Here is a 26,904-nt window from a genome sequence, read left to right on the forward strand (position 1 = left end):
CACCTTGCCGTATCTCCTGGAAATAATCTTCCCCTGCAGCAGAGAGAAAAATCTCACTCTCCTCGTTTCCATATCAAGCCGCCACCCTCTGCAAGAGGGGTGACCTCGAAGTCCTGCTCCGTGCTCATATTCCAGTATTCTGCTGACCTGCATCTCCCCGGCTACATTTCTGCTTCCAGTAGCAGGCAGTTCCGTCTGCATGAGCCTCGCTGATATTAGCAGGAGATGTTGGAGATGCAGTTTCATTTGCTCAAATGCTTTGAGAACAGCAGCTCTGCAACTGGGGTGCAGCTCCAATTCACAGGAGGTGCTGCACTGGTGCCTCAAGAGAACAGTCACCTGATGAAATGGGCATCAATAACGGGATCCACAGTTTGGTGTTGGGAAGGGATTGAAATCAGGTTCAGCTTACCTGAGCAGGTGCCCCAGTGATCTGTGGCTGCCATTAATGTGAAGAAAGCACCCGTGGGAAATGGTTCTATGTCTGAGGGCACAGGAAACAAGGCCAGTTCAGATGCAACAGTTCGGGAACATGGGATGATGCCCAGATTGGTTGCCATGGGTAGATCCCCATATAGATTCCAGGTTGATTGGATCCTGGAAGAGTGAATTTTTGCGGGTCATGAACCAAGGAAGGAAGTGCCTGTCTCTCTATGAACACAAGGACTCTTGTGGCGGCTTAAATACTAGAATATATGTTGCGTATTTAAGCTGCCACAAGACTTCTTTGTGTGTGTTGTAACAGATTTAATAGGGCCACCCCACTAGAATTTGTCTCTCTGTTCGTGCACTTTAACGCCACGGCACCAGGAGTGCGACCTTCCTGACAGAGCACAAATTTCCCAGGCTGCGCCTTGAATGCAGGGTTTTTCGAGGTCGCAAGAGTAGCCGTCAGATGTTCAAAAATATGCAATGAAAATGACCTCCTTGTTAACCCCAGCCAAGGTCCTGCTGTCATCTCTTTCGAAACTCGGTGAAGGAATGGAAATCAAACTTTGATGTACATATTTCTGCCATCCTAAAGCACCTCCCCGCCACCCCACTCCCCCCACTGCCCAAAGTTCCCAGAAAACCCGGAATAATGTCAAACCTAAAATCTATATTACAAAGAATTCCTCCACAAAGCGGGTGATTAAACTGGTAGCTGATTCCTGGGTTGGTTGGTTTTTTACTTTGATAGCGGCTGTGTCAAGAGCAGAGATGTCTAGCTGCATTTATCGGTGCACAAAAGGCCATTAGCCTTCTGACATTTACCCTAAAGTCCATTCCCACTTTCCCTCTCTAGTTGGCCCAGTGCAGAATTCCGGAAGCACTTTGAATCCTCCAGCAAGGAGAACTCCTCACGCCTTGAGGGCTGCTAATGTCTTTAAATGTCTGTGGGCCTTTCTTGTCCCATGCTTGCTTGGGCGCTGTCCGAGTGTAGTCAGGTGATTTGGGTTGGTTGTTTTTTTTCCTGTTTGTTTGCACAATGGGACTTCTTCCCTGCCCTATAGAGTTGCAGTCGTCTTGACTGGGTGGCAGTGGTTCACATCAGGGCTGTCCTCACTGGCAGAATGAGGGAAGGAGGCTTCCGGTTCAGGAGCTGTGTATGCGCTCTATATCTGATAAAAGCAGGGGCTGAGGTGGGAATCTTGCTCATCCACCAAGCCCCAGCTCAGGAGGAACAAGGGGAAACTGTCTTACCCAGCTGGAGCTTGACAGACGAACACGTTTCCTACCTCCATTTCGCTTTTATCTAACACGGAGGCTTCTACTTTAATAATAATGAGGATAGCCCTCTTGGATCCTCCCAGTGTCTGGAGTGAAACTGTGGCTCCAAAACCATGCGTTGTGCTCTTTGGGGAGGCATTTGTAGGGGGTTCATCTGCAGTTTTGTCTGTGCTGAATGCCACATGTTATCTTCCTTAAAATTTTGCACTCCTAAAAACGTCGGTGTGGTATGTTCTTTTCTAAAAGAAGGTTCCTGCTCTCTTGGTTGGGGAGATGCAGGCTGCATCTCAAAATGCTTCCAGTGGGGGAGAATGCCCATTCCTTCCTTATGGCCGCAGTGTTCTCTATAACAAAGATTCCCAGATGCCGTTGACTACAACTCCTATCATCCCCAGGCGAAGGCCATTGGAGCTGAGGATGCTGGGAGTTAACATCATCTGGGAATCCCAGTACAGGGCACTCTGCCTCCAAGCATGTTTTGAAACAGAGGTTCCTGAGCTTGGATCCCCAGATTTTGTTCGGCTGTTGTGGCTGGGAATGATGGGATTTGTAGTCCCCACAACATCTGGGGACCCAAGCTTTAAAACCTCTGTTTTGAAGGCTTACGGTCTGTCAGGGCTCACTGATATGGAGCCCAGATTCTGCAGCATCCGTGAGTTTAGCCGGAGAACAGGACATCTCTGAATGGGAGCAGAATGCCATCCATTCCTCAGATCCACTTAACTCCTTTTGCTCCTAGGACGAGAGAGGAGGCATTTCCAGAGAAGAGTCCAGCTTGTCTTGAACACCTTCTCCCACACCCAGCCTGCCGATATCTTTGATATCCCTCCGTCAAAATGCGCTGGTTGCACTTTGCTTTCCCACGCTTCTTACTCCTTTCCCAAGCTGCGTTTTGCCAACTAAGTGCGGTCGTGGCATTGAACCCTTGGTGTACATGGCGGGCCAGACAACAGACAGACGCATTTAAACCCAGCATCTTGAGCTTGGGATGTGGGGCATGCGATTCTTCACCACCACCACTGCTTCCTTGTTTGCCTGGAAGTGGGTGGCAGGGAGCTGTTGCAGGAGGCGCCCCATATCCCGGAGAAAACGTATACATGGGGAATTCAAACAGGCAAGGAGGCTGGGCTTGCCCGGATACTCCACCCCTTTTGGTGATACAGAGGGGCAGGTTTGCCCTCAGGATTGCATTTGGCCCTGAGCGCCTGGAGATCTGGCCTGCCTGCTTCTTGGAGCCTGAGCTCTGAAGCAGTGGACCAGATCCAGGAAACCCTGTTGACAACCCTCTTCCTTACTGAGGACAGCAAAGGCTGTTGATTACGGAGTAGCAAGACCTACGGAGAAGGAAGGGCTAGTGCTTGGAGGAAGCTGTCCTGCCAGAGTTGCGTGAGCTCCAAGCTCCTGTAAAATAATAGTTCTTGCCATCTGCAGGTGGAAGGTTGGTCACTTTTTGCAGGTTACGCCGGAAACATTTGACTGAGCAGTCTGCTCTCAAAGGAAGGGAGAAGCAGGGGAAGATGGCCTGTTGGTGATCTACAGCTCCCATCAACCATTGTGGCCGGGGATGATGGGAGTTGTAGTTCAACAGCAGTTGGAGAGTTAAGGCTGCCTGCCCTTGCCCTACTAAGGCAAGGTCCTCAGATGTTGGACTACGATTTCCATCAGCCCTTGTCACAGTGGCCTTCAGGGGATGATGGACTTTGTAGTCCAGCAGCATTGGGAACCCAGGTTGAAAATCCTTGCCGTAGGCAGTTCCCTTCCTCCTGTTTCCAGAGCCCCATAGTTCGATATCTTCCAGTTGTTTGCTGGGTGTCCAGTGCTTGCACTTTCTGTTTGTGGCGTGTGCGTGTGCGTGCGTATGTGCGCGCGCGCATGAGTGTGTGCATGCACGCACTGTGCCAAATGCTGTCTCGTTTTGTGTGCCTCTCAAGCATGCCACTGAAATATGGGCAAACCAAGATTCCTAAGGAATGACATTATCCTATATAATAAAAGGCTAAGTGAGTGGCCGTGGCTTTGGAACGTTGGGGATCTGCGTCCCTGCCTCCCTGGGCTGTTCTGGGCCTGCGCGAAGCGCAGGCCCAGAAGAGCCCAAGGGACACAGGACCTCAGACACCAGTGTCCCACAGCCACGGGCGGCCATTAGCCGGTGTGTGGCGGTGGGGGAAAGTGGCCGAGGCGGCGGCGGAGCCGCCGCCTCAGCCATGAGCTGCGGCACGGCGAGAGGAGGCCGAGGCAACCAGAAGCGGCCGCCCTGAAAAAGGCGAGGGCAATGGCGGTGGGGGAAGACCGAAACGGGGGACAGGGAAGCTGGGCGAGGTGGCGGCGAAGCCGCCAACGAGGCCCCCGCCCGCTCACAGCCGTCGCCGCCGCCTGCTCACCCGCCCTCCCAGCTGCCCAAAATGAAGCTGGGCGAGGTGGCGGCGAAGCCGCCAACGAGGCCCCCGCCCGCTCACAGCCGTCGCCGCCGCCTGCTCACCCGCCCTCCCAGCTGCCCAAAATCACCTTCCCCGCTCCCCCCAAAAAAAGATTAAGGGCCAAAATGGCCCATGAGAAGGTCGCCGCCCCCGCCTATCGCCCTCCCAGCTGCCAAAGACCACCTTACCCGCTCCAGCCCGAGGGAAAAGAGAGGAGCTCACGAGCAGAGCTCCTCTCTGTGCTAAGTCACTGCTCAAACTGCTGCTATGGACGCAAAGGACGCCTATTGCGTCCATTGCGACAGTATAGGCAGCAGCTTAACACAGAGAATAGCTCTGTTTCCGAGTTCTTCTCTTCTCCTTCGGGCTGGAGCGGGTAAGGTGGGCTCCGGCAGCTGGGTGTGCGGGAGGGCGATAGGCGGGGGCGGCCACCTTCTCATGGGCCATTTTGGCCGTTATTCATCCACCCCACCCCCCAAAAAAGTAAAAGCAAAATAAGGAAGAACAAAAACAGAGACAACAACAAAACAAAAAACAAAAAGAGAGAGGGGACAAGGGGGGGGGAGAGACAGAAAGAGAGAGAGAGAGACAGAAAAGACGGGATAGAAAGCTAGCGCCCGTTATAACGGGCTTAAAAATACTAGTTAACTATAATATGGTTATTATAGTTTGTGCAGATTTCAGAGAGAGAGAGAGAGAGAGTGTGTGTGTGTGTATAATGGTTATAGTTCTATTTAGTGTGGGGGGGGGGGAGAGAGAGAGTGTGTGGGGTGTGTGTGTGTGTGTGTGTGGAATCTGTGTAACTTGCACCTCATGCAGTCCTGTACAGCTGATGGGAAGCTTTGCTATCCAAGCAGACTTTTCCACAGCTCCTCCAACCCAGCCACTATAGCTATAGTGGCTATAGCTATAGCTTCTGCCTGTGTGTCATGTTTGAAGGCTTGGAAAGATGGTTGCTGCTCCTGATAGAGTAGGTTAAAGGCAATACATAATGCAGGGCTTAGTGTCTGCACCAGCGCTTGGGTGATTGTGCATTGGTGTCCTCGTGCAAGAGGTTCAGTGCCCGGGTTCTAAGCATGCACAAAGCAGCAAGTTCTGTGCAGCAGTCCGGTGCAGTTTTCTGCTGCAATTGTCTCCTGGGATGCGCACACCCACAGGAGTGTTTTTGGCACTGGGCAATACCTTGCTATGCTGTCCCTTTTAAAAGATACATATCATAAGTTCTTCGTAATGGCTTCATTTCAGTGGCAGCAGAAAGTGCAGGGAAATGCTGTGTGTGTGTGTGTGTGTGTGTGTGTATTCATTCTTTGATGCTTCTTCTTATTGGCTGTGCTCTAAGCTCCCAAGTAGAGGTGTTTCCAAAAGAGTGGATTCCGAGGGCTGTCCAGCAGCCTGCACTTGCATTTGGCGGGGAGCGCTAGTGGGGAACATACATACACTGTAAGTGTTCCCTCTTACAGGAAGTCCCAGATGTTGTGGACTGCAACTTCCATAATCCCCAGCCAAAGTCCATTGCACCTCGGGTTGCTGGGAGTTGTAGTGAACATCTGGGAATCCCTGTTAGAGGGAACACTGCTCTGGAAATGCCCTGAAGTGGCCCCAGTCAGCTCAGTATGTCTAAGCCAAAGTCTAGCATAGCTATGTGGGTCAAAGCCATTATCAACTCAATGGCTTTTTGAAAATCCAGAAAAATCTGGAGAGAGAGAAATCCAGACCCTCTGGGCTATTTCTTTATATCTGGCCAATATCTGGTGAAATAATGTCATTGGTCCACACAATTTCCAGATGAGAATGGAAGGCGGGTTGCTCATCTCTGGTTCCAAGCATGCCTCTTTCTTTCTCTCTGTGCCATGAAATCTAAAAAACCCTTTGCACAAAGGAATCGCCTGTAACGCCACCATTGTAACTGCCTGCCCGTGTACAATTGCCAAGAGCTCTTATCTGTAACCAAGTCCCCAAGAAGTGTTAACCTGACTGTTAATCTGCTTCCCCTGTACCAGCAAAGAAAGTCCTCCAGGCCAAGATGCCCTGTTTGATATGTATGATAGCGTCCCTTTTCTATGTCAGGTGAATATTTGTAAGAGTTATACTCACACAAATGAGATTATTATAATTATTACTAATATATTTTTTCCCATGTGCCATTGCCTGAATAAAAATAATGTGTTTCCAACTTGGAGATGATTTTTCTTCTTTTTTTAAAAAAATCTCAAGCTTTCCCCCCCCCGCTCCAGTTTTATTTTTTGCTCTGTGTGTGCATGCATATGTGTGAACTTTGCCCTGTTACCCTGAATTTACCAATGAGAAAAGTCAGAACTTGTTTAAAAGGAGGCAGAATCAAATAAACATACAATATTGGAGGATCAATATTGGTACAAATAACTTATTAAAAAAAACATTATCCTAAGGATAATAAACAGAGAATCATCCTAAGGATAATAAACATGTTACAGTTTATTTGTACTAACACTGGAAGGGTCCTCCTGACACACAAACAACATAGCTTTCTCACTGAATAGCTTTTATCTTCTCACTGCATCTATCAAAGCTTTCCATCTCTTTCTTTTCTGGACATCCGCCCGCCTCGCTCTGCTTTTTGTTGTGCTCTTGCACAGTGGCACTACACAACACTTGTAGCTTTGGGATTTTTCAAAACCACAGTTGTTTTTTATCAGATTACTGCAGGAAATTTCACTCTCCATACTCGGATTGACCAGTATGTCATTCCCAGAAAGACAGTAGTGATGATGTCATAGCAGAGCCGATGTGGCTGCTGCCTAGGGAGAATGTGGCCAAGTAGGCATTTCATGCCTTGATTTCGGCCGCACATGAGTAGGGCTGCCATATTCTGGCTTTCCAAAAATGGGTGCCTAATTTGCATTTTATGTAAATGGGCTGGAAAATAATTTTTGAGCAGAATAGTGACTGCACGTTTTGCTCCATAACTCCGCTTCTGCAAGGGCTAGAGCTTAGCGTTTTGTTTCGTTTTTTAACTAAAGCTGAAATCCGGGTGAATCTATCTGGGTGGGCTAAGCAATCTGGGTGAGATGCTTAAAACCAAGTGAAACTGGAATTTCAGGGGGGCAGGGCAACTCTACACATGAGCAGATTTCAAGGGATGGGGAGGCCAGGTGACTTGTGGTCACTTTTTGGGGAGAACTGAACAATCCAGGCCTCAAGTCGCAGCTCCCTCCTCCCCTTCTTTTGAAAAGCAGGGGGCAGAAGGGCATCTTATCACTTCATTGATACACCCATAATCTGCTGACTGAGGTGAAAGCCCTTTCTCATGGAAGGCCTCCCCCGGCCAAAAGCCTTTTCTTCAAACCAATCATCAGTATTAAATTATCCCCCTCCTGGGAACAGAGGAAGCTGCCATATACTGAGTCAGACCATTGGTCTACCTAGCTCAGTATTGTCTTCACAGACTGGCAGCGGCTTCTCCAAGGTGGCAGGCAGGACTCTCTCTCAGCCCTATTTTGGAGATGTCAGGGAGGGAACTTGGAACCTGCAGCTCCACCCACTAAGTGGAATATCTTCCAGTGCTCACACTTCTAGTCTCCCATTCACATGCAACCAGGGTGGACCCTGCTTAGCTAAGGGGGCAAGCAGGGGCGTAACTATAATAGGGCAAGGGGAGACTGGGGGCCCACTGCCTTGGGAGCACCCCAGAGGCAAGTCACATGACTGAATCCCCCAGCCACACACCCGCCCGGGCTTCCTTCAGTTGTATTCATCCTCCGAAATTGACGTGAGTGTTAAGACCTGGAGGAGCTACCAGAACAGCATGTCTTTCTCTAGGACCATTGAATGACTTGCATCATCCACAATTTACAGAACCTTTTAAAAAATAATTTACGATGATAGGATATCTATCTATCTATCTATCTATCTATCTATCTATCTATCTATCTATCTATCTATCTATCTATTGCCTTTTATAGTCACTATTCAGCCTCATTTGAGATTTCTTTGCTTCATGAGTTGAGCTTCATGGGGGGGGGGATTTTAAAATCTTGTCTCTGGGCCCACTCCAACCTTGCTACGCCCCTGGGGGCAAGTCATGCTTGCTACCTCAAGACCAGCTCTCCTCTGTCTCCTATAGTTCCCAAAAATGTATACACAGAATGCCTGTTCTTTCTCCACAGATTATTGTCTGCCTTTGTTCTTCTTCCCCACAAAGAGGAAGAAAATACTGATAAATGGGGAAATATGCTGGGAAAATTTGGATAGTCTCTGTGGAAAGTAGTTTGGCCCCTGAGATTTAACTCCCTCCCCGGGAGACTCGAGCAAGGAAGCTGAAAACCCCAAAGTTTCCAGTCAAACCCAGTGATCTGGCTACCCTGCTATGTGGGCAGGCAAAACTGCCCATCCGGCAGATGTTTTTAGGCCAAAATTATGCATCTTTGGGACCAGGCCAAGCTGTACCAGGATTACCAAGAACGACGGGAGACATGAATCAGCAGCCATTTCTGGGTCCAAACGTCTCGTTAATTTCCAATTAATATTTACAACCATTTATCCCTGTGTCAGGACAGTTCCCCCCTGAGACAATCTCCTTACGTCTGCCAAACGCAAAATTGCAGATGTGAGCAATTCTGGCACAGCTGTTTTCCCGGAGGGCGGCTGAGCATGCAGCCTTCCTGGCCACTTGAGGGCTCTGTCTTGTTGAGAAAGCAAGTGCTTTTCCCTTTTTCTTTTCCAGAATGGGAACTGAGTAGATCAAGAAAGCAGCCATAAAAGCAGGAGATACCATTTTTGGCTGCACGTATCACCCCTGCCCACCGCAAGTATTTGGTCTCTGCTTCTGCAAAATAAAGAAAGGGTGAGGGGGAGTCTGTGATCATTTCTCCTCTTTCTCAGCTCACTTCCAGCCCTCCAAGAAGGCAAGCACCCCATTTGTTGAATGGTGCTATGGTTGCCCATTTTTTAAGCAGCCCATATATTTAACAGCATATTTTGCAGATAGTGTGAAACGCTTCAATTTCTGCACAGCAAGCTGCTGTTAAAGGCATAGGAGCAGAACTTTCTGTCTTATGGTCAGCTGGCAATTTTAGCCCACCTCAGGGTTTAATATCTAGGAACATAGGAAGCTGCCATATACTGAGTCAGACCATTGGTCTAGCTAGCTCAGTATTGTCTACAGAGACTGGCAGCGGCTTCTCCAAGATTGCAGGCAGGAATCTCTCTCAGCCCTATCTTGGAGATACTGCCAGGGAGGGAACATGGAACCTAGATGCTCTTCCCAGAGCGGCTCCATCCCCTGAGGGGAATATATTACACTTCTAGTCTTCTCCCTTTCATATGCAACCAGGGCAGACCCTGCTTAGCCAAGGGGACAAGTCATGCTTGCTACCACAAGACCAGCTCTCCTCACTCAACTGCTGGTCTTGTGGTAATAAGCATGCATTGTCCCCTTTGCTAAGCAGAGTCTGCCCTGGTTTGCATTTGAATGGGAGACTCCATGTGAGCACTGTAAGATATTCCCCTTAGGGGATGGAGCTGCTCTAGGAAGAACATCTGCATATACTTGTATGCAGGAAGTTCCTCCCTAGCATCTCCAAGATAGGGCTGAGAGAGACTCTGCCTGCAACCTTGGAGGAGTCGGTGTCGACTCCTGGAGCCCACAGAGCCCTGTGGTTCTCTTTGGTAGAATACAGGAGGGGTTGACCATTGCCATCTCCCTCTCAGTATGAGGTGATGCCTTTCATCATCTAGCTGTTGGTCTCCACTCCCCTCCCATCCCCACAGTGACTTCCAGGCATGTGATGGCTTGGCTCCAGTCTGGCCATTTTGCTAGGCCAGAGCCCCAAGGTGACATGTGTTGCTTAGCAACAGCAACATGGTGCTCTCCTGACCTGGCAACATGGCTCAGGCTGTATTGACTCCACAAAAGAGGGTGTGAGAAGATATGCAGAAAATGTGGGGTTCAAAAGTACAAGTAGCGGTTATGTTTCAGACTACAGAGCTCTTCTTCAGCATGGTTGCCACGTTCTTTGCTGGGCCTGTATCTGTCAAGGTACTTTTAATACCACCCTGATGATGTGTTTTAGTAAACCAAAGCAAAATGGAGTTCGGAATTCACATCACTGACACACCAACATGAAGAGGCCACAGGAGCAAGCTGCGAGATCTCCAGATGATATAAATAGTTCTGGAACACATGCAATCTCTTCCCACCGGACTCCCTCAGAGACAGAAAAAAAATGTGTCAGATCCAGACCTCAGGCAGTCACAAGAATTGCCCTGGTTTTCGTTATGAATTATGGAACATTACAGTTACTAGAGGGGAAGCAAGCGGAGTCAAAAGGGGTGATTTTTTGAGGAAATTCCAGCAAGCTGGTTCTTTCTCTCATCTGTCAGCAAAATGGGGAAATGGGAAGCCATCAAAACTGAACTGAAGCTGGGATGTTGAGTCTGTCCAGAATGCTCTCGCATGCAGTTTCACATGCGGGCCTCCAAAACAGAAAAAGTGCACACGGAAGACTGAGTAGAATCAAGTGGAAAAGCGTTTCCTGGACACTACTTCAGAATGTCAAGTGATAGTTTGTGTGCTTGAAAACACCCTAATATTGAGAGCATGCAAATTAAAATGAGTTTTTTCCCCCAATTAAAATATTGGGGGGAAAGACTCATCTTTGTCTTTCCCCTGGAATCCTATTTTTCTGTGTTTCTTTATATGGGAGAAAACATGCAACACTCCCTTTCCTCTGCTTATACAAACCTGCAGCTTGAAGCAATAAAGCCCAGTGAAATATTTACTACAAGGTCACCCCCACAGGCTTGTCCTGGAAGCAGAGATTTGAACAGGGGCATCCCCAGGCCTGTCCTAATAATCTAACCCAGGGGTAGGCAAACTTGACCCTTCAGCTGTTGTTGAACTACAACTCATCACCCCCAGCTGCAATTTATTATGGCTGGGGCTGATGGGAGTTGAAGTTCAACAACAGCTGGAGAGCCAAGATTGCCTGCCTCTGCTCTAACCACTATACCATGCTGTTCTTCATATCACTCTCTCTCTCTAATATAGAGCTACAAACCACCAGTGACAAGATGGAATCCTGTAATACTACACAGGACAAAGTTGAAGGAGTAGAACAGCCACCACCCAGGTTTATCCCCTGCAACGGACTTATAAGGTAGGAGTGGCATTGCTACCAAGAAATGCATCCCCACACTCCCAAGGGCTCAGTCTGTGCAAGCAGAATTTCAGAAATGTGAAGTGTCAATCATGCAAATAGGTCTATGAAGCTGTATTAGCATCAGATAGGTTTTTGCTCTTTGGAGCATGGGGGAAAGCCAAGAAGGAAGATAACATATCAATACAGCTCAGAAAGACAAATCGTCACAGTGCAGTTAAGAGCTGCCTTTCAGGGAGGTAAAGTGGTTGGTTGGCCCTGAGGATTGCAGAGCCTGCTCTGCTGAAGGGAGGGAGACAATAGAGGAAGGTCTCTGAGCTCCTTAACTCTTTTCCCTCCCTGACTGTATCCCCAAACCAGCACAGGTTGGTCATCGGTGTGGGTTGATAATTCAGCCAGGGTGGTTTCCAGATTGCAAGCCTTACGACGCAAGAAGTGGTATAAACTGTGATGTTTTGTGTGCCGAATTCAAACTGCAGTTGAAATCCGTTGTAAGGCGTTAGGGGCAAATACAGCTATTTTTGTTTGTTTGGCAACGCTGATGCAGTGTTATAGGGCTGTAACGTGGCAATAAGATCCAAAAGAAGGCATCGGAAATGTGAATGGCACCTTGCTTACAGTGCAGGGACTGCGGTGTCATAACACAGGCAGTACGACACACACTTAAGGGATACGTCGTGACACTGTGGGACTGTGCGTGCAATCTGGAATGTGCCCTGGTCAATGAAAAGCCTGCACAGCTCATGTTAAAGCTGGGGCGCCACATTTCTCGGCAGGAGGGATGCCAAAGTCAATCTTTGCCTAGGATGCCAAAGACCCCTGACATCCGAGATCAACTGTACAACGCTGGAAGTATCACATGTGTGTCTCTGGTTCTTGCAAACCTCAGTGTGGCTCCCACAGGTCTTAATCCCCTTGCCTTGGTATACATCAAAAGGGCACTCCATTCCCTCCTAGTTTCAAATGACAAGAGATTCAACTAGTTTCACTTGCTACGATTTTTAACCACGAAGCTGCTGATTATGAATAGGTGTTATTTCAAAGACTATCCGTTTGCTTTTTTCTCTTAGGACACCACCTAGAGGTATGCATATCAGACGTGCAAATATGATTAATAAGTAAGTTCCCTTTTGAGTACAGACCAAAAGTCTTCTCAGCCTGAAAGGTTTGTCATCGGCACACATTAGTGTGCATTTGATTTAAGGCCGGGCTTCTCAAGCTTGGATTCCCAGTGGACATAGGCCATTGCAGCTGGTGAGGGATACTAAAAGAATCATAATAAAACTTAGCTAGGTTACATGTTTGTTTTGGATGGGGAGAGAGAGAAGTCTTTTGTCTGTGAGAAGGGTTGTAGCTAGGGCAGAGGGGGCTGTGTTCACCCCTCTCTCTGGTGGCCCCTCAGAGTGAAGGAGACAATGAAGAAGATAGGGAGGGGTGGAGCTGGGGGCCTTCAGGAGCTCAGGTTCTTTGAACCCATCCATCTATTATAGCTACACCCCTGTCTGTGAGTCTGTGTGCCCCACAAAGCTGGTACGCTGAGAATCCATTCACATACATAAACAGAATCCCACCACCCACACCCCTTCATCGCTAAAAGGTAAAATTAACTCTTGGCTTTCTGACTACGAATAATCCAACTGCCATTGCCACCTCCAGCAACAGGTCCAATCTCTGCCATCTCCATGGAGGGAGAGAAAAAACCCTGCCTGGCCCCTGGAGAGCTGCTGCCAGTCAGAGTAGACAATCCTGAGCTAGATGGAGCAATGGTCTGACTCAGTAGACGGTACTGGTACTGGCAGCTTATGTTCCTAGGTGTTCCTCAGTGTGCCTTGTGTTGCAGCCTTGCAGGGCAATCCTATGCACGGAAGTAAGGCCCACTGGTGTCATATCCATGACCCTCCTTGGCCCAAAGCAGGAGGTGTACAGCTGCAGCTTTAATGTCTGTGCCTTGGGCTGCAGGTAAGGGTAGAGGCAGGGTTTATTCTAGGCTTTTCCCCACAACAGCACAAGAAGCCGGCCCAGCCCCTGACATCCGCAACCTGTGACCCCAAACCCTTTTTGTTCAATTAAAAAAGAAAAAATATATATAACACAGGGTCGAGGAAATGAGCACAGATGGAGAGCTGAGGAGAGAGAAAGAGAGAGAAGGAAGGATAGGAAAATAAGGGGAAGAAGGAAAAAGGTGCCTTGGAAATAATAAGATTAGATTATCTTCTTTCCCAAACTATAATTGAGGGCTGAGCCATTTCCCTCCCAGTGGTGGTCTTACCCCTGGACTTCGGGGCTGAAGTCCAGGGCCTTCATATCCCCTTGGGGGCCCCCAAATCCTCCTTAGTCATAGTCTGTCCTGGTTGGTGTGGTCACCGCTGGCCTGCAATTCAATTTAATTACATTTATATCCCGCTCTTCCTCCAAGGACAGAGTGGAGAGTGGGGAAAGAAATATATGGGATATAGGAATATGCTAAGTTGCATGTCGAAATGTTTCTGCTAATGCATAATTGCATGAATATACTTGTTTTATATTCTTACATTCTTGTGAGTTCAGTTGCTGTTTGTGCCCTCAAGAACCCAAGTGTTAAAAATACAGTGTCACTCTGTGTGTGTTTTAGGGGGTGATGCTTAACTTCGGGGGGGGGGAGGGAGGCTGCGCCACCGGCCTTTAGGTCCAGGCCCCCCAATCACTTAAGTGCACCTCTGTTCCCTCCTCTTCTTTCTACAGCTCTGTCCCTTATTCCACCCCCACGTTCCCAGCCGCACAATTTCCCCCGCGCGGCCCAAACCGTGTCCAGGTAGGTGCACCTGATGCGCATCAACCCTGGGCGGAGGGTTCGGGGAAGCCCAACGGGCTGCAGAGGGCGGCTAAGGAGAGCCAGGCGGGGCCGGGCAGCGGCGGGGCGCATCTCCAGCCAGGGGCGGCGGCGAGGCTTCCCGGGCGCTCCTGTGCGCGCCCTGCTGCTGCTGCTGCCGGCACTCACATCCGGGGCTGGGTTTGGCGACTGGGAAGCGTAACGAACCCGGAAAAAAGAGGCGCTGGCGAGCGACGGGCGCGGCCCCCCTGATGCTCTCGGGTGCCCTGCGGGGAGCCGCCGGCAGCAGCCCCAGCCCGACGGCCATGTCCCAGGAGGCCCGTCGGCCGAGCCCCCGACGCTGTCCCGAGACGCAGCAGCAGCAGCGGGGTGAGTCGCCACGGCCCCGCGGTGGAGGGCCGGGGAGGAGGAGGAGGAGGAGAAAGCGCGCGACAGGCAGGGCGAGCAGCGGCGAGGTTGCTGCTGGTGCGCCCCCGGAGGGAGCAGCGAGCACGGCCGGGTGCCCGATGTCTCCTCCTGGGCCTGGGCTAGCCCCTGGAGGCGTAGCGCGGACGCAGACCCAGCTGGCTTCTGCCTCCCTCCCCGCCTGGCGCGCTCAGCTTTTTTTTTTTTTTGGAGAGGGGCCCTTGGAGTCTGAGAGCCTCGGCGCGAGCGAGAGGGCCTCTGAGCATACGCCGACTGCCTTGCCGGCCGTCTGGGCAGGGACCCGGCATCTCCGAAGGCTTGGCTTCCCTCTCCGACTCCCACCAGTAGTAGCGCCCCGGCTGCAAGGAAAGAGGCGCCAAGCCGTGGCCTGAGCTGGAAGCGCCCCCTCGCCGTCCCCGTTATCAAAAGGGGGCTGCACGGAGTCGCGCTCGGGTGGGACTGGGATGGTTTGGGATGCGTGTTGATTCGGAAGGCCCGGGAATGGTCCTTCTTCCCAAGGAAGGGGGCTTGGGGTGATTATTAGGCGCACCCCCCGGGCTCTGGCGCTGGAGCGAGCGACGGCGACGACTTTGCCGTGCCGCGGCAGCGGGTGAGCTGGGTGGGTGTGTCCCTTGCCAGAGCCTCTTTTTGGGCCAGCGCGTGGATGGAGTCCCGCCTGCTGAGTCGCCACCAGCAGGAACTGGATTCCTGCGTGTGTGTCCATCCATTGAAGCCGGGACCTGGGCCTCCGCTAAGAAGCACGAAGGGTGCTCGCAGGGCATCTCCTTGTCGTCCTCCTCCTGAGATTCAGAAGCGGACGCAGCAGCAGCAACACTCCGCTTTTGGTGGGACTCTGAAGTGTAGGGCCACTCCGGTTAGAGGCTCGCTCCTGTGTATCCGAAACAGTAGAGATGACTTTTGTTGAAAAGCAGCATATAATTATTTGTCCTATTCGTACACCAAGGTGTCTCAAACTTGCTCCCCCCCCCCCGCCATGCGACTGACTGGGAGAGGGATCTTGGGGTTGTGGTGGACATCTTACTGAACATATTGACTCAGTGCACGACAGCTGTGAAAAAGGCCAATTCCATGCTAGGGATCATTAGGAAGGGGGTTGAAAATAAAAATGCTAATATTGTAATGACCATATACAAATCGATGGTGTGGCCACGTTTGGAATCTTGTGTACAGTTCTGGTCACCATACCTCAAAAAGGATATTGTAGAACTGGGGAAAGTGCAAAAGAGGGAACCCAAAAGATACGGCCTCCTTACGAGGCAAGGCTACAGCATCTGGAACCTTTTAGTTTAGAAAAAAGACGGCTAAGGGGAGTCACTAAAATTATGCACGGTGTGCAGAGAGTAGAAAGAGACAGGTTTCACTCCCTCTTTCACCACACTAGAACCAGGGGTCATCCCATGAAACTGATGGCCGAAAATTTACTGATTAAATGAAGTACTTTTTCACACAGCACATAATGAATCTATGGAATTCTTGGCCATGGGATATGGCTTGGATGGCTTTAAAAAGGGACTTAGATAAATGCATGGAGGGCAACTTCATCAATGGCTACTAATCTTGAAGGCTATTGGTTGCTCCCAAGCTCAGAGGCAGGATACTTCTGAATATGAGTTGCAGGGGGCATGCTTTATAGAAACATAGGAAGCTGCCATATACTGAGTCAGACCATAGGTCCGGACCATCTAGCTCAGTATTGTCTTCACAGACTGGCAGTGGTTTCTCCAAGCTGACAGGCAGGACTCTCTCTCAGCCCTGTCTTGGAGATGCTGCCAGGGAGGGAACTTGGAACCTTCTGCTCTTCCCAGAGCGGCTCCATCCCCTAAGGGGAATAACTTACAGTGCTGCTCACACATCAAGTCTCCCATTCAGATGCAACCAGGGCAGACCCTGCTTAGCTAAGGGGACCAGTCATGCTTGCTACCACAAGACCAGCTCTCTTCTTCTTTCATATCGTGATTTGTGAGCTTCCAAGAATTATTCCAAGGGGCCAATGTGGGAAACAGGGTGCTGGACTAGATAGGTCTTGGGCCTGATCCAGCAGGGCTGTTCTTATGTTCAAGCCTAGTTTAAACGTGCAACAGAAAGAGGTGGTGAAATGACTGTACCACTTTAAACTGCAAGAGAGGAATGCCATTGCTGAATGCTTCCTAACCCTGTAAGAACGCACAACTCTGCACATTAAATAAAGCAAAACCAATCACATCAGGGTTCAAGTTCTTGCCCAATCCCCTGCTAGCTAAGCAAAGAGGCACCTTTTAAAGGTGTGACTTTCTTACCTTTAGCAGAGGAAGAGCAACTGGATCTATCTAGCCCTAGCATAACGCTTTCCTATTGGCTGTTGCAGCAAACTGTTTAGTGAACTTTTTGTTGTTGCTGCAAATATATAAGTATTCATAATCCTCATCAGTTCTGTCTGCTGTGCTAGTTTTCGGCTTGCAGGGTGTTACTGACAGTGAAGAGCATTCAGAAATGCAATCTTCCCTGTCTGCGCTGGTCTGTTGTGTTACAGTTCAGTCTTGTCACTCAAGACTGTACCCCGATTCTGTGGCAGGTATAATCTAGGCCTTAATGTATTTCTGCATTGTGGGGACTAGGGATCTTTAGCATCCTTGTTTCACCTTTTTTATCTGAGGATACAGTCACCTTGTTGTGCGTAACAAGTTTAGGTCTGGTCAGTCCCAGATGGTTGACTACCTAGGGACCTCATCTTTGTCGCCTTGAGTTCCATGATGGGGGAAAGGTGCCATATACATGCCGTCAGTAAGACAGTTGCAAACATATTTTAGCTCAGGGTTGCACAACTTTGGCCCTTCTGCAGATGTTGGACTACAACTCCCATCATCCCTGATTTTGCCACTGTGGGGCTGATGGGAGTGGAGTCCAAAAACATCCAGAGGGTCAAAGTTGTGCAGCCCTGATTTAGCTTGAGGAAGCAAGAAGAACAGAAAGGTTAGACAAAGTTTCCTTTCACTGAGGAGGAGGTTGGATTAGAAGATCGCCGAGATCCCTTCCCACTCTATGATTGTATGTGTTTCCTTAAAATAGGGATTTTAAGGAAATGAGTGTGAGGCTTCATAGGAGTGAGATCTGCAGTCAAAGCTATGATTCAACCATTCCTAGCGGGGTGGTGATGGCTCTTTCGGCTTGGAAATTCATATTTTCTGTATTAGTAGTATTTTTACACGTCTAAAGGTAACTGCTTGTTATTGAAACACGTCTGGTGGTTCTAATGAAAATCTGGTACATATCAGAACATAAACACTGGGGGTCCATTTTAGTGTCTTTGATGTGCATGTTTCTGAATGTTTGAATCTTTAATCATAAATAATCTAGTCAGTATCTTTTTGAGAGCATGTTTTATACCAGTACATGCGCATTTGGAGTCCTTTTCACTGTATGTTGATGCAGGTAGCCCTCGTTATCCGTGGTCCTGGCCCCCACAGTTTTGCATATCTGCCGTTGGTTCACAGGGACCCACTTTCTTTATGCACAGTTTTTAAAATAGGCAAAATTTTCCCTATCCGTGGTTCCTGGGTGGCCGGAAATGACTTCCAATGTCATCTCCGTCCACCATTTTGCAGCACAGAACCATTTTATGCCTCTCTTAAAAAAAAAAAAATCCTCCCAAGAATTAAAAAACCCAAGAATTTTTGAAAAAATTCTAAAAAATGCGAGTATTTGTGAGTTTGAAGGGGCAGAGCTGGAGGCCTGGAGAGTAAGGTACTGTGCTTTATTCCCTTTATTTCTGCTTTTGGGGGCCGTTTTTAAGCTCACAGGCCCAAAGCCCTCCAATTCCCATTGACTCAAGGCTTTGTTATTTGTGGCTTCCGTATTTGCTCCTAGAGGCGAGAACGGAACCCCTGCGAATACGGAGGGCCACCTGTATATGTGTTTGTGACTGTTTGATGTTGCAATTCTATAAATATCAATACTTTTTCCCTTTTCACCCTGGTTGTTTTTGGAGGCTTTTTGTGGATGCCAGACAGTGTTTGGGGTTTAGCTCTATTTTTTTTTTTTTTGGCCGTAAATTATACAATTGCCCATTTTATGGGGCTAGCCCTAACAATTAAACTAGCAGAAAACTAATGCAGGTTTCTAGCGAGAACATAGTACCCATGTGCCTTGGCGATGCCTTGGCAAAGTTCCCGGATTTTACTGTTCTCTGCTTAGCCATGCAGATAAGCCGCAGTTGGGCTGCAGCCCTTGTGACTCGGAGCGGTGATGTGCCTCTCGATGTGTGTCTGCGTCTCCCATCACGTTCCCTACGTCTCACGCTTTTGCTAAGTGTGTGTGCAATACTTTAAGGAAGCCCTTATGGACCCTGGGTGCTCTGCTCACCAGATGTGCTCATGGGGTAGCTTTGGTTTGCTTCGGTTATGCTGCAGATCAGCACTGTGGGAGAGGCTGTGACCTGAGCATCGAAGGAGCTGCAAACCTGCATGTGTTTGCAAAGCCTGGAAAACCTCTAGAGGTGCTTTGTGGGAGGTGAGAAACTCAGAGATGTGTGTCTCGTATCTCCTCTCCCCCCCGCCCCCCGCACGCCCTCCCTACCCAGTTCAAAAGGCAATGGTTGGTGTGATGTGGTCCAGAGGCATTGCCAGAGTATACAGAGAGTCAGTCCTACTATGATGGGGAAAAGAGCTGGTCTTGTGGTAGCGAGCATGAATTGTCTGCTTTGCTAAGCAGGGTCTGCCTTGGTTTGCATTTGGATGGGTGCCTACATGTGAGTGTAAGATATTCCCCTTAGGAGATGGGGCTGTAGCTCAGTGGTAGAGCATCTGCTTGCATACAGAAAGCTCCAGGTTCTGTATGTGTGATCCCTGGCCGGGAGAAACTCCTGCCTGAAACCTTGGAGAGCTGCTGCCAGTCAGTGTAGACAGTCCTGAGCTGGATGGACCAGTGGTCTGACTCATTTAAGGCAGCTTCCTATGTTGAGGTAATCTGGAAGCAGAAGATTTGGGGTGCCTTTAAAAGTAGCAGAATGATGCTGTCCTGATACTGAGTCAGACCCCTGATCTGTCTAGCTCAGCAAGGCCTACGCAGATTGGCAGCAGCAGCTCTCCAGGGTCTGAGATGGGGATCTTCCCCAGCCTTGCCAGGGATTGAGCATGGGAACTTCTGAAGGCAGAGCATGTCCTCTGCCACTGAACTGCAGTCCCCACTGAGATGGGGCTTCTTAAACCTGGGTCCTCAGATGTTGCTGGACCACAGCTCCCATCATCCACAGCCATTGTGCCTAGGGATTATGGGAGTTGTAGTCCAACAACATCTGGGGGCCCAAGTTTGAGAACCCCCATCTTAGCAATTTTGCTATGCCAGCTCTCAAAATGCTTGTGTGTGTGTGAGAGAGATGTTTTTCTTTTGCCTCTTGTTCAGTACTGTAAAGCTCGCTATCAATTTGTCTGACACGTCTCAGTCTCTGCATTACAGACAGGAATTTAGCGGGATAAGTCCTCATAGTTTCACCTGCATGCTGGGGGTTGGGTGGGGGGGAGCATCAGCTACTGGATTTCAGTCTGGCCTGCACCTGTTAAAAGGCACAGGAGTCTTGCCAGAGGGGGAAAAAAAATCTTGGCAACCATAAATTTTGTAGAAGTGTGCTGCATGGACGTTCAAACATCAGCGGACTTCTGCACCGATCTATTTCTCCTGGAATCCCCTTTGCAGTTTGATAAGTGACATGTCTGGGCATGTCCAGCGACAAAGTTGGCTTTAGTGCTTAAGATCTGTATTTCTGTATTGGGAGGGCAATTATTGTTGAGGGGGGGAGGGTGACATTCAGCATCGGTGGTCCTCATTCTGGCCCTTCTGTTCCCGTTTTGACGAAAGGGGTTTTTTTCTGCGCCTTCCTCTTCTAAAATCTGCAAGGCAGCCATGTGCTGTATGAGCACCCAGAGAGGAGGAAGTTGTATAGACGAGAAAGACGCAGAGGAACTTGGCAACCTTCCCGGGGGATGAAGTTCTGAGAAAGAAGGGTCAGTAGGACTGGTATGTTTTGTACACAACCCCCTTTTTATAGCTGGGGGTGGGGCGTTAAACAGGGCGTAGCAAGGTTGGAGTGGGCCCAGAGACAAGATTTTAAAATGCACCCCCCCGCCAACTGAAGCTCAGCTCATGAAGTAAAGAAATCTCAAATGAGGCGGAATAGTGGTAACAAAAAGCAGTTTTGTAAATTGTGGACGATGCAATTCATTTAGGGTGCTAGAGAAAGACATGCTGTTCTGGTAGCTCCAGGTCTTAACACTCACATCCATTTCGGAGGATGAACACAACTGAAGGAAGCCTGGGTGGGTGCGCAGCTGGGGGAGTCAGTCATGTGACTTGCCTCTGGGGGTCCCCCCAAGGTAGTGGGCCCCCGGACAACTATCTCCCCTTGCCCTATTATAGTTACGCCCCGGCGTTAAATGCTCACCAGCACAGTAAAGTGACCAGTTTTCCTCCTTATAAAGTGTGCCCTTGAGTTGGTGTCAACTCCTGGCGCCCACAAAGCCCTGTGGTTGTCTTTGTTAGAATACAGAAGGGGTTTGCCATTGCCTCCTCCTGCGCAGTATGAAATGATGCCTTTCAGCACCTTTTTATATCGCTGCTGCCCGATATAGGCGTTCCCTATAATCTGGGAAACATCCCAGCAGGGATTCGAACCGGCAACCTCTTATTCTCTAGGCAAGTTACTTCTCCACTGTGCCTTTAGGTGGCTGCTTTCCTCCTTATAGGCTGTGTGTATATGTCAGTATGTCCCTGCTCAGCAACTAAATCTACCAGCTACTTTGACAAAAGAGTGGGATCCATCTTTCAGACTAGACCTGTGCCCACCAACATCCCCTGCCCAAAACAGCTGCCCACAACAGTGGGAGGATTGCTGGTCTTGTGGTAGCAAGCATGACTTGTCCCCTTAGCTAAGCAGGGTCTGCCCTGGTTGCATATGAATGGGAGACTTGATGTGTGAGCACTGCAAGATATTCCCCTCAGGGGATGGAGCCGCTCTGGGAAGACCATCTGAGTTCCGAGTTCCTTCCCTGGCTTCTCCAAGATATTGCGGAGAGAGATTCCTGCCTGCAACCTTGGAGACACCGTTGCCAGCCTGTGAGGACAATACTGAGCTAGATGGACCAATGGTCTGACTCAAGAGAAGGCAGCTTCCTGTGTTCCTATGCCAAGCTCCACATCTATCTCCCTCAGCCCCAACTGTTGGCAATTCATGGGAGAGACTGGGACCAGGGGCCTCCAGTTGATGACTGGAGTTAATGGCTTGTTCTGTACCAGCATTGCACTTAAGCGCATGAAAACTTATGCTGAAGTCACAGGAAGCAGGTGGGTCATCCTGCGTGTGTGAACCAGCCCCGAGACTCAAGGAACTGTCTTATTCTAGCAAAATCCAAGGCAGTAGCAATTGCTTGATCTGACTGTATTGACACGGAGGTGATAGATCTGTGTCTGGACTGTACCAGACACAGGCAGCAGTTGGGGCCTCCTAGACTAATAAGGATCAAAACATTTGCAATGCATCCTTGCCTGGTCACTTTCAGGTCATTCTGAGTCAACATAGGTGACCAGCCAGTAAATGGCTGTTTCCAATTTCATGTAGCCTATTGATAAATACTGTACCTGCACATGAATAATTGAGCTCATACATCATTAAGCTCTGATAAAGAGATTTTACTAACGTAGCATATATAATGTATAAAATATCTTGACATACTAGAGGAGACTGCAGAAATCCCCCAAAAGGAATGTTCCAGGGCACACCAGGAAAGCCCTACAGAATCAGACTTAAGAACCCTTTGGCTCAGTGTCCTGTTGCTAACAGAGGTCAGCAACAAATCACAATGAGCATTTGTCCCCCGCAGATGGTACTGACAATCTGGTGGACGTACTACCAGACACATGCCTTGTCCACTTCCACAGGCCCAGGCAAGCAGCAGAAACTGCTGGTATATTAAGCTCCGTTGGGCTTGGGAGAGTATGCAGGCGTGTGCTTTAATGAAGATGTGTGTGTGTGTGTGTGTGTGTTTTGCATGTGTGCAGCCAAACTTAGTAGAAGGAAGTAGAATTTGCAAGGGCAGTGATATTGCAGTGTGTGAGCCCCACATCCCCTCCTAAGACGGATGACCTAATAATAGAATTGCATTTGGTACCACAGCATCTGTGTTGATGTTCTGCCGGAAGAGATGGAGGACCTCTCAGTTTTAGCCTTATGGCTATTTTAAAGCGAATGTGTTCCATTTTATCCTTGCTTAACCTTCCACATTGGGCAATCAGTTTTTTAACATTAGTTAAGCAAATCGGCCAAGCGGTTCTTTCTCCTGGAGCTCCGAGAGCACCAGGGGAGCACAAGAGCTGAGCCAAGTCCTCAAAAAACTGGGGAGACTGAATCCCCCTAGCGAGAGGGATAGCAGAGGTCCAGTGTGTTGTCTGGAGAAGTGCGGTTCCCAAGCTTGAATCCCCCCCTGTTTTTGAACTACAATGCCCATTTTCCCCAGCCCCAGCCAAAGGCCATTGCTGAGGAGTTGAGAGCTGATGGGATGGTGGGAGTTGTAGTACAGCGACATCTGGGGTCCCAATCTTGGGGACCTCTGCTCTGGGTCCCACTGACTGACTTGGGTCAAGCACCAGCTAAAAATGGCAGTGTTTCAGTCGTGATTTAATTGCTAAATATTAGTTATTAGATGTGGTATTTGTGGCAGGTCCTGCACATCTAGAATTGGCCTCTTCGGCCACTAAAAGGAAATGCAGGTCTCATGCGCGAATGTAGGTTCCTGACTGCTTGATCTGAGGCATGTCTACTTGGAAGGACATGCCGCTGCATTAGGAACATAGGAAGCTGCCATATACTGAGTCAGACCCTTGGTCTGTCTAGCTCAGTATTGTCTACACAGACTGGCAGCAGCTTCTCCAAGGTTGCAGGCAGGAATCTCTTTCAACCCTGTCTTACCAGGGAGGGAACTTGGAACCTTCTGTTCTTCCCAGAGTGGCTCCATCCCCTCAGGGAAATATCTGTTCACACTTCTAGTCTCCCATTCATATGCAGCCAGGGCAGACCCTGCTTAGCTAAGGGGACAAGTCATGCTTGCCGCCACAAGACCAGCTCTCCTCTCCGTGGTGCTTACTCTCATGTAAAGTGTGCTCGACATGGATTGTTCCCTTGGCTATGCTGGGTATGCCTTAGTCTGCATTTGGATGGATGAGTGCCTGTGAGTGCTGTCAGCTGTAAGATATTCTCATGGGACGGGGCTGTAGCTCAGTGGTCGGCCATCTGCTGTGCAGGCAGAAAGTCCCAGGTTCAGTCCCTGGCAGCGTCTTCAGTTTGGCCTGGGAGAGACTCCCACGTGCGACCTTGGAGTGCTGCTGCCAGTCAGAGTCGGCAATACTGAGCAGGATGGACTGACTCAGTAGAAGGCAGCTTCCTCCTGTGTGCTTAAGTGTCCCCTGAGAGAGGAAGGTTACAAGCCCATTGTTTGCAGGAAACAAAGCCCTCAGAGAAGTGGGGAATCTGGGTTTGGGCTGTACCCCTGAACTGTAGGTAGGGCTTACATGATTTAATGCCCATTCATGATATTAAAAATGTCCCCCTTTGCAACAAACCAGCAAATTAGACTGGAGGATTTTGGCCAAGCCTTCTTGCGGACATGCTTGTTCTCTATGGTATGATTGTATGGAGGCGTATTCTGGCATTTAAGCCTTACTTGCAGCCTGAAGTGCTGGGGCCCAGAGGGTGGTTCATTGTTTCATTGAGAAATAGTTGAACTGTCTCTAGAGCAGGCCTGCTCAACTTCGGCCCTCCTGCAGATGTTGGCCTACAACTTCCATAATCCCTGGCTATTGGCTACTGTGGCTGGGGATTATGGGAGTTGTAGTCCAAAAACAGCTGGGGGCCCGAAGTTGAGCAGGCCTGCTCTAGAGCCTGGTTGGCAGGGACTAGAGACAGGGCCTTTTGGGTTGCAACCCCTTTGCTAAGTTCCTAAGCTTTGGAACGCCCTCCCAAAGAGCTTTGCCATACTCCCTCCATCAGTGTTTTTTTTTTTTTTTTTTAATTTAAGACACATATTTTTAAAGAGGTTTATTAGTGTGCTATCTGCTGTTTATATCTGGTAGGTTCTTTTTTTAAAAATAGTTCTCAGTTTTTTGCTTTTTATTAATAACTTTTAATTTGAAACATTTTAAACTTCTATAATATTAAATGTGTTTTAAGCCTGATCTTTTAACTTGTTGAACTTTATTAATCTTTTAATTTACATTGTATGTATTTTATTAATGTTGTGAGTCACCCTGAGCAGTAGCGGACTGGAGGGGAAAGGTATAAGTATTTTAAATAAATAAAAAATAAACAAGACCAGGGTTGAGCAATAGTCCAGCATGCAGCACCTGGTGCTGTTGGTTTCAGCCCAGACATGGATAGAGCAGATTAGTCCCCAAGTCTAAGGTTTGGTTGAAGAACATAAGAAGCTGCCTTATACTGAGTCAGACCCTTGGTCCATCTCGCTCAGTATCGTCTGCACTGACTGGCAGCAGCTTCTCTCAGGTTTCAGGCAGGCGTCTCTCCCAGCCCTACCTGGAGATGCTGCCAGGGATTAAACCTGGGACCTTCTGCATGCAAAGCAGACGCTCTACATCTGAGCCATGGCCCATCCCCAAATGCATAGATACAGAGGAAGCAGCCTCAGACCGAGTCAGACCATTAGTCCACCTATCTCAGTATTGACTACACTGACTGGCAGCAGCTTCTCCAAAGTTTCAGGCAGGATTCTTTCCCAGCCCTACCTGGAGATGCTGCCAGGAACTGAACCTGGGACCACCGGCATGCAAAGCAGATTCTCTACATCTGAGCTATGTCCCCATCCCTTCACTCATGCATGTTCATCACTGGATTTCTGTAACCTTGAGGACTAGCCACATGAACCTGTGAGCCAATGCCATTGAAAAGTATTGTGTGGGGGATGATACGGAAGCTCTGGGGCCCATTCACATATGCAGGCTTGATGTCGCAGTTCTCAAGGGATGAACATGGCAGGTGTGAACCAACCTCTTCTTCCTTCTGTTCCCTTCCTCCTTATTTAAAGAGCTGTAGCATTGTAAAGTCTTGTGCAACAGTATGAATATCAGCTTTCGATACCTTAAAACAAAACAAAACTCTGTACCTCTCAGCAGGTAGGTGGGGGCTTTTAAATCACAAGAGCACATACCCTTACTGGTGGCGATCTGATATCGTATATTGTTTAAATCTCCACTTTACAGACCCTTTAAATTTCTCTCATTCTTTTTAAGTGAAATGTCTCTTCCTGACAAATCATATACTGCAACCGGTTTGCACAACCTCTGGTTCCTCCTTTCTGACCAAATGTCAAGCGCTGTGGCCTCTTTCATTATTAGCTTGAAAACGCAGAGCTGCATGCCGACCGACCGAGAACTTTCAGGAATGAAACTGGGGAGAGTCATTCGACTTCTCCCTTAGGTAAGGCATCGGGCTAGCCGCTCTTACGGGAAGGGCTTTTGAGGGGTGTCGGGCTTCGAACTGGGAGTCTCGGTGCCTGAGACTGGGATCTGGCCATGTGAGGCCCAACCTGGGGCTGTTTGTGTTCAGCCTCAGAACTTTCTTCAGCTGCCTGCAACTTCAACCCTGAGCTTGGCAGCCGGTGCAAAACTGGGAGGAAAGGGGAGCTAGTCTTGTGGTGAACATAGGAACATAGGAAGCTGCCATATACTGAGTCAGACCATTGGTCTATCTAGCTCAGTATTGTCTTCACAGACTGGCAGTGGCTTCTCCAAGGTTGCAGGCAGGAATCTCTCTTTGTAGATATATCATGTACAAACAACCACTTTGTATATAATTGTGCTTTGGCAACGTACTGTATGCTTTGGTAGTTTGTTGGTTCAATAAAAAAATCTTGTCCTAAAAATCTTGTCCTATCTTGGAGAAGCCAGGGAGGGAACTTGAAACCTTCTGCTCTTCTCAGAGCGGCTTCATCCTCTGAGGGGAATATCTTGAAGTGCTCACACATCAAGTCTCCCATTCAGATGCAACCAGGGCAGACCCGGCTTAGCTATGGGGACAAGTCATGCTTGCTACCACAAGACCAGCTCTCCTCTCTAAAGTAAGTTAAAGTTGTGCCGTCGAGTTGGTGTCGACTCCTGGCGACCACAGAGACCTGTTGTTGGTAGAATACAGGAGGGCTTTCCCATTGCCTCCTCCCGCGCAGTCTGAGATGATACCTTTCAGCATCTTCCTATAACACTGCTGCACGATAGAGGTGTATCCCATACCAGCGGGGATTCGAACCAGCAACCTCTTGCTCTCTAGGCAAGTCATTTCCCCACTGCGCCATTCTGGGTAGTTTGCATGAACTGCCCCCTTTCCTAAGCAGAGTCTGCCCTAGCTTGCATTTGGATCGGTTACTACCTGTATTTACCC

General features: G+C 49.0%; 1 protein-coding gene across 8 annotated transcripts in view; it reads left to right on the top strand.

Moving 5' to 3' along the window:
- Positions 1–7,859: 7,859 nt before the first annotated feature.
- PLEKHA2 (pleckstrin homology domain containing A2) overlaps positions 7,860–26,904 on the top strand; it is an 82,810-nt gene continuing 63,765 nt past the window's right edge. Inside the window, exons 1-2 of one of the 8 annotated variants that reach the window (XM_053269965.1) lie at positions 7,860–7,875; positions 11,155–11,263. The gene's annotated coding sequence lies outside the window, so the exon portion shown is untranslated. The other 7 variants (XM_053269964.1, XM_053269961.1, XM_053269966.1 and 4 more) reach the window with 7 other exon arrangements.

Source organism: Hemicordylus capensis, chromosome 8 (assembly GCF_027244095.1).
Source record: "Hemicordylus capensis ecotype Gifberg chromosome 8, rHemCap1.1.pri, whole genome shotgun sequence".
NCBI classification, from domain to species: domain Eukaryota; kingdom Metazoa; phylum Chordata; class Lepidosauria; order Squamata; family Cordylidae; genus Hemicordylus; species Hemicordylus capensis.